Here is a 5,690-nt window from a genome sequence, read left to right as displayed (position 1 = left end):
AAATATTCTACCACCTCATCCCTTCTGTCTTCTAATATTACACAGTATCCCACACATCAACTCTGACTGACCATTCTCACAGATGCCTCTTTTACAACCTTCTGGTTTTTGCATGTTCCTGTGAAGGTAAACTCTAGTAAGAAGAATGGTAGTCTGTTTACATGTTAGCAAGGGGCCTGGAGGGTGATTATTCCTCTTGGCCATCTCGTAGTCAAATTTGACCTTTGAAAAATAAGTTTATATTGTGCTCAAAGCCTGGTTCCACTAAGCATATCCTATTTCCCTCATTTCGGTCTCTCAAAGTGGTTATCAGATTATTTAGTTGTTTTTTTTGTTTGTTTGTTTCGTTTTATTTTTTTCCAGCATAAAATGAAGAAAAAAGTGAAGTGTTAATAAAAAGCATGAAGTTTGGAAATAAAACATCTGGTTTCTAACTCCATTTCTGTGACTTACCATTTATGGGGTCTTGGACAGACTATGAAGCTTTCTAAACCACAAGCTCCTTATCAGAAGGATGAGGATAATAATCACATCACTGAGTTTGTGAGATAATTAAATGATATAGGAAAAGTTTTCTATAATATTTTAAACACTATTGAAATCTATATTACAGTTTCTCTCCTTACTTTATCACTGTCAGGATCAAAAATTAGGATAGTCCTAAAGATAATGTGGCAGTAAATCTGGAAAATAAAATGCACTGTGCTGCTGTGTACATTTTAAAATTAGAAATTGTCTCTGGGCGATTGCTAAAGCTATCACCAATGAGTAGATGTTTGATCTGAACTTCATCTGCCTGGAGTCCAAAAAGCTGAGGCCTAGGCCGGTGTTTGATGAACATGGGAACAGGATTGAATGTGTCTAAAGCTGTTATAAAAGCTTGTAGTGGTATGAAGAGGTGGAGAGTCTTTTCAAGATTGAAAACTAAAGGCAGAAACATGCTGTCCAAAGCCAGAGAAGTAAAGGGAAAGAGAGAACTAAGAAATAAAAATTGGCTCCAAAAGTGCTGTAATGGGATTCAAGAATATAAGAATTCCAAAATCATCATTGAGCAGAGCCAGGGCCACTTGTACATGGATCTGTAACCGACTAAGTAAGAAATAAGCACATAGTGGCACTGAGTTTGTTTTCTTCATTTGATTTCTCGATACTTTCTTAATCTAGCGACATGAAAGTCAATTGAGAGAAATTTTTGGCAAATACATGCAGGCCAATGCCAACTCTGCAAACATATGTGGCTTTATTAAAAAAAAAAAGAAAAAAAAAGAAAAAAGCTTTATCAAAGTATGTACTTATAAGCGCTCTGTTTTGTAATAGTTCCTACCACCTAATCAGCTTGTGAATGCAAAGCTTAAGCCATTACTATGGTTATTTTGGGTTCTTGGACCCAGTTTCAAGGTGGAGGGAAGGCTTCTCCACACCAACAAGCAATTCTCCAGACACCAGCTTGTGTCCTATAATTCAACTCACTTCTGACACTATCTACCTGGAGCTATCATCAGATCCTACAGGTTAGAAGTTCAGCCCTACAAGACAGCACCCCCGCCATTCACACATCAGCCCTAAACCCAGGTTATCACCTGTGCTTCTGACTGACCAGCTATACACTGAAGATTCCAACGACGACCCCTCTCCCCTACATTGGACTTTAGTTGCCAGTTGCAAGTCCAGGTTATTACCTGTACTTCTGGCCAACTGACTAGAAATCAGAGATTCCCAAGACACCCCCGTCCTTCACCCCTGAACCCCTACTCGCACCCCTAGTTCAATTAATTTGCTAGAATGGCTCATAGAACTCAGAGAATCATTTTAGTTACTAGATCACTGGTTTATTATAAAAGAATATAACTCAGGAACAGCCAGATAAAAGAAATACTTAGAATAAGGTACGGGGACAGAGCATGGAACTTCCATGCCCTCCCTACATGCCCCTCTCTGTCAGCATCTCTACATGTCCACCAACCTGGAAAACACCTTTGTCATTCTCAACACTTGGGAAATTCCAAAGGTTTTTGAAGCCAAGAGCCAGGAACCATAGTCAACAGACTGACCAAATATAATTTTTCTTATAAATTCTTTTTATTATTATTATTATTATTATTTATTATTAATTATTATTTATGCCTACAGCACCTGGTCTTCTTAGGTGGTCTCCCATCCAAGTACTAACCAGGCCCAACCCTGCTTAGCTTCCGAGATTAGACATCGGGCTTGTTCAGCATGGTATGGCCGTAGACCAGGGACTGTGGTTCCACTGCGGCGTGAACCCAGGACCTTCTGCATGTAAAGCAGATGTGCTAACCGCTACACTATGGAACCACATCCAAATTCTTTTTTCTTATAAATCACAATATTGCACTGGTTATAGCTATAATTAGCACAGCTTCCAATAAGTGAACAGTGGTGTTTGTACCACGGTTATGAGGGCCAATCGTTTAGGCATTCTCTAAAAAAGGATTATTGAGAAAACAATAGTTTGTTTTACCCAGTCTACCGCCCTCTTTTTTTCCTATGCAAATCTAACACTATGAAAACCCTCACACTTTTTTATTTACAGTAGTATGTAGGAAGAGGAACAATATTTAAAAGAAAGTGAACTTTGGGAAAAAGATATAAAATACCTGAAGATATTTGGAAGGAATGCATTGAAGGCAGAGGAAATGGCCAAAGCAAAGGTACTAAGGTGAAAGAATGCTTGATGTCTTCAGACAACAACAGGAAGATCAGTGTGGTTAATACAAAGAGGGCAAGGGAGAAAAAAAATTAAATTTAGGGAACATAGTGTAATAAAGTAATGGAAAGGGAATTGTGTAGGACTTTATAAACCACTTAAACTTAGATGTTACTCAAATATCTGGGTAAGTAATTGAGAGTTTTGAGCAGTGAAGTAATATAAAAAGATTTTTGTTTTGACAGATTATCCTGGTTGCTGTGTGGAGGTTAGATTGGGTTGGGTTGTAGTAGGGTGGTGTAAGTTAGGACAGAAGCAGGACCAGCTTTTGAGGTAAGAGAAGATGGTGGCTTGAGCCAGGGTTGCGTATAGAGGAAGTAGTAAGAAATGGTCAGATCCTGAGTGTTGTGAAAATAGAGGCTGCAATATATACTGACTGCTTAATTATGACGTGTAAGTGAAAAATTGTTCTTTCCTCCTTTTTTTTTCCTATAATTATTTTATCTCAAAACTCTCTACATTAGTTATTCCCTTTCTCCAAACATATTTAAATCTTTCCCCCTTTCTTGGTCTCTTGACCTAAGTCTACAAAGTTGCCTCATTTTGCACTTACTATTAAAAACAAAACAAAGCAAAACAGAACAAACAACAAAGCCTTTTGAAGATTTGATGACCTTTCCATTTCATTCCTTTATTTATACATGCATTCGTTCACAATGTTTATTCACTGTGGTCATTTTTTTTTTTTTTTCATTCTCTAGTCATCCAGGCTTATGCTCAATCTCAAACTTGAAACTCTGCCTTCTGGACTACAATTTTGGTATGAAAATCTCTTATTGGATTTTCTGTGACATTCAGAGTGACTTGTTCTATAATTGCTTCAAGTATCACTCATTCAATAGCTTACTTTTTCTGTACTTTATTGGCCAATAAAGACTTTTTTCTTTCCATATCATTTTTCTCTACTCATACCATACTTCCATTCTGAATAATAGCAAGTAGGTGATGAAAAAGAGGATTTAAATTTGCTTTGTAAATTGGATGCATTAATAATGGTTTAAATGAGAGATTTCCTTGAAGAACATCCTCCTACCCACTTACTCTCCAGCCTCCTACCTCATTAGTGTTTATTCCATATTGAATTACTAAAATTTACATGTAAAGCATATATGAAATATCTAGCATTTTCCATCTCCTTTTCATTGATTTCTAAGAGAGATCATGTTTCTTTTTCTTTGATTACTTTAGGGAATGATAGATTAAGTAAAATATGTATATAGTGTTTCTGCACATATGAGAAAATATCTCCTTGTGGTTTTCACTAAACTGAATGATACCTAGCTTGGGAATGGAAAAGGAGCTGCGTGTTTGTAAGAGTTCAGAAAATTTAATTCAATGCTTTGTCAAGGAGTAGAATAAGGTGCATAGTAGAAGTCATTGTGGGAGAGAAGATGGTAAAAGAAAATTATTTCTCAAGATAATTTTATCTGTTGGAAAGAAAAAATACTTTAGCAGAACAAGCTCTTGCCAAATTTTGGAGCCTGGGAAATGTGTATCTGGTACCTTCAGCTTTCCTTTTCTATCCCTTTTTTCCCTTCACTATGGAGACTTTTAGGATCCCTATGCTGTCTTCCTCCACTCATCTCTAACCATGTTCTCAGGGAGTCTGTAATGTCTAACATAAACATCCCTCAGGATAGTCAATGAGACATCTACTCACAGCAGTATCTGCATCACCAGCCCTCTCACTCATGGAAGATAGGAACTCTTTGTTCTTGGCATTAGGAGAAAGTAAGAAAACTCACCAACGCAATCTTACCCAGCTTCTCAGAAATAGTATCACGTTAGGAAATTCCACTTACATCTATTGTTCTTTGTTTCATCCACTGGACTTTTCCCTTCCAAACCATTTGAAGTCTCACTATGTAACCCTTAATTGACATTAAAGACCCTCCTTCTTCTTCAACTATTCACTAAACACTCCATTTACTGGTTCGTGGTTAAACTTGGTTAAACCATGGTTCTCTCCTAAGGATACCTTTTCCCTTAGCCCTTTCAGATAAGGATTATTATTCTTCCCTATCACGCATTCATTAGGGCACAGAGTGGGGGTCAGCAATCCAATGCTGCTTTGAAACACATACACACATCTCACTCACAGAAATCTAAATGCTAAAATCTCTGTTTCCTTGGAGGCTCTTGGCATCTAGTTACCCCTCCATCTTTCAACCTTATAATTATCATTTACTGCCAACTTCCTACTAAAGAATTTCTACCCCAAGCTCTGCTATCTGTTAGGTTCATCGAAAGAGGAACACACAAGGCCAAAAGAGTTAAGCAAGATTTATTGTAGCACAGTGACAACCAGGCTGAGCCAAAGATAGCGTCAGCCCTGAATGCGAGGGGACCTGAAACTTTTATGCGGCTTGACGCTGGCTTTTTCAGTGGGAATATTTTGGGTGCGTAAATTGGCAAGGAAGGGTGGAAAGTCCAGCGAAACAGGTGAGCATGTAGCACTGCCAACCCTGACGGTGCAAGGTCCAATTTCCACACAAAGGTAAGGGAGGAGTCTGGTTCCCACTCTACGGGGGTAAGGATAGGGCCCTCCCAGACCTAACACTATCGTTCTGGATTGCTTTAGTGCTCATATAAAGGGCAAACCATCAACACAGTCTCATTTTGTCAATTCTAATGATTGAATTTAATGCAATTAGAATTGTCATTTTAGCCATCCTGCCTCTGGTAAACTTGTTACTACTTGAATCTCACATAAGAAATCTTTATTTCCAATATCAAACTCTCCCCTTTCCTTCCATCTTTAAGCATCATCCCCTCTGCCTAATGCCCACTATTTCACCTAATATACAATTTTTTTCTTTGAATTTCTTCATTTTATTCTAGTTTTTCATCTCATTCTGGACTTATTTTTCCATTCGAGACCATATAGGCTATATAGAAATTTCAGTGATTGAATGTTTAGTAGATATTGGTAGGGAAGGAGGAAAGGGAGCAAAAAAAA

At 37.8% G+C, this 5,690-nt stretch overlaps 1 protein-coding gene and 1 pseudogene across 1 annotated transcript in view; one reads left to right on the top strand and one right to left on the bottom strand.

The window, feature by feature from the left end:
* GRM5 (glutamate metabotropic receptor 5) overlaps nucleotides 1-5,690 on the top strand; it is a 418,657-nt gene that overhangs the window by 389,595 nt on the left and 23,372 nt on the right. The gene's annotated exons all lie outside the window — the stretch shown is intronic.
* On the bottom strand, nucleotides 2,122-2,237 carry LOC111741982 (annotated as a pseudogene).

This window comes from Pteropus vampyrus, unplaced genomic scaffold (genome assembly GCF_000151845.1).
Source record: "Pteropus vampyrus isolate Shadow unplaced genomic scaffold, Pvam_2.0 Scaffold84, whole genome shotgun sequence".
NCBI lineage: Eukaryota > Metazoa > Chordata > Mammalia > Chiroptera > Pteropodidae > Pteropus > Pteropus vampyrus.
The sequence above is the reverse complement of the archived record's forward strand: the minus strand, read 5'-3'. Positions and strand labels throughout refer to the sequence as shown.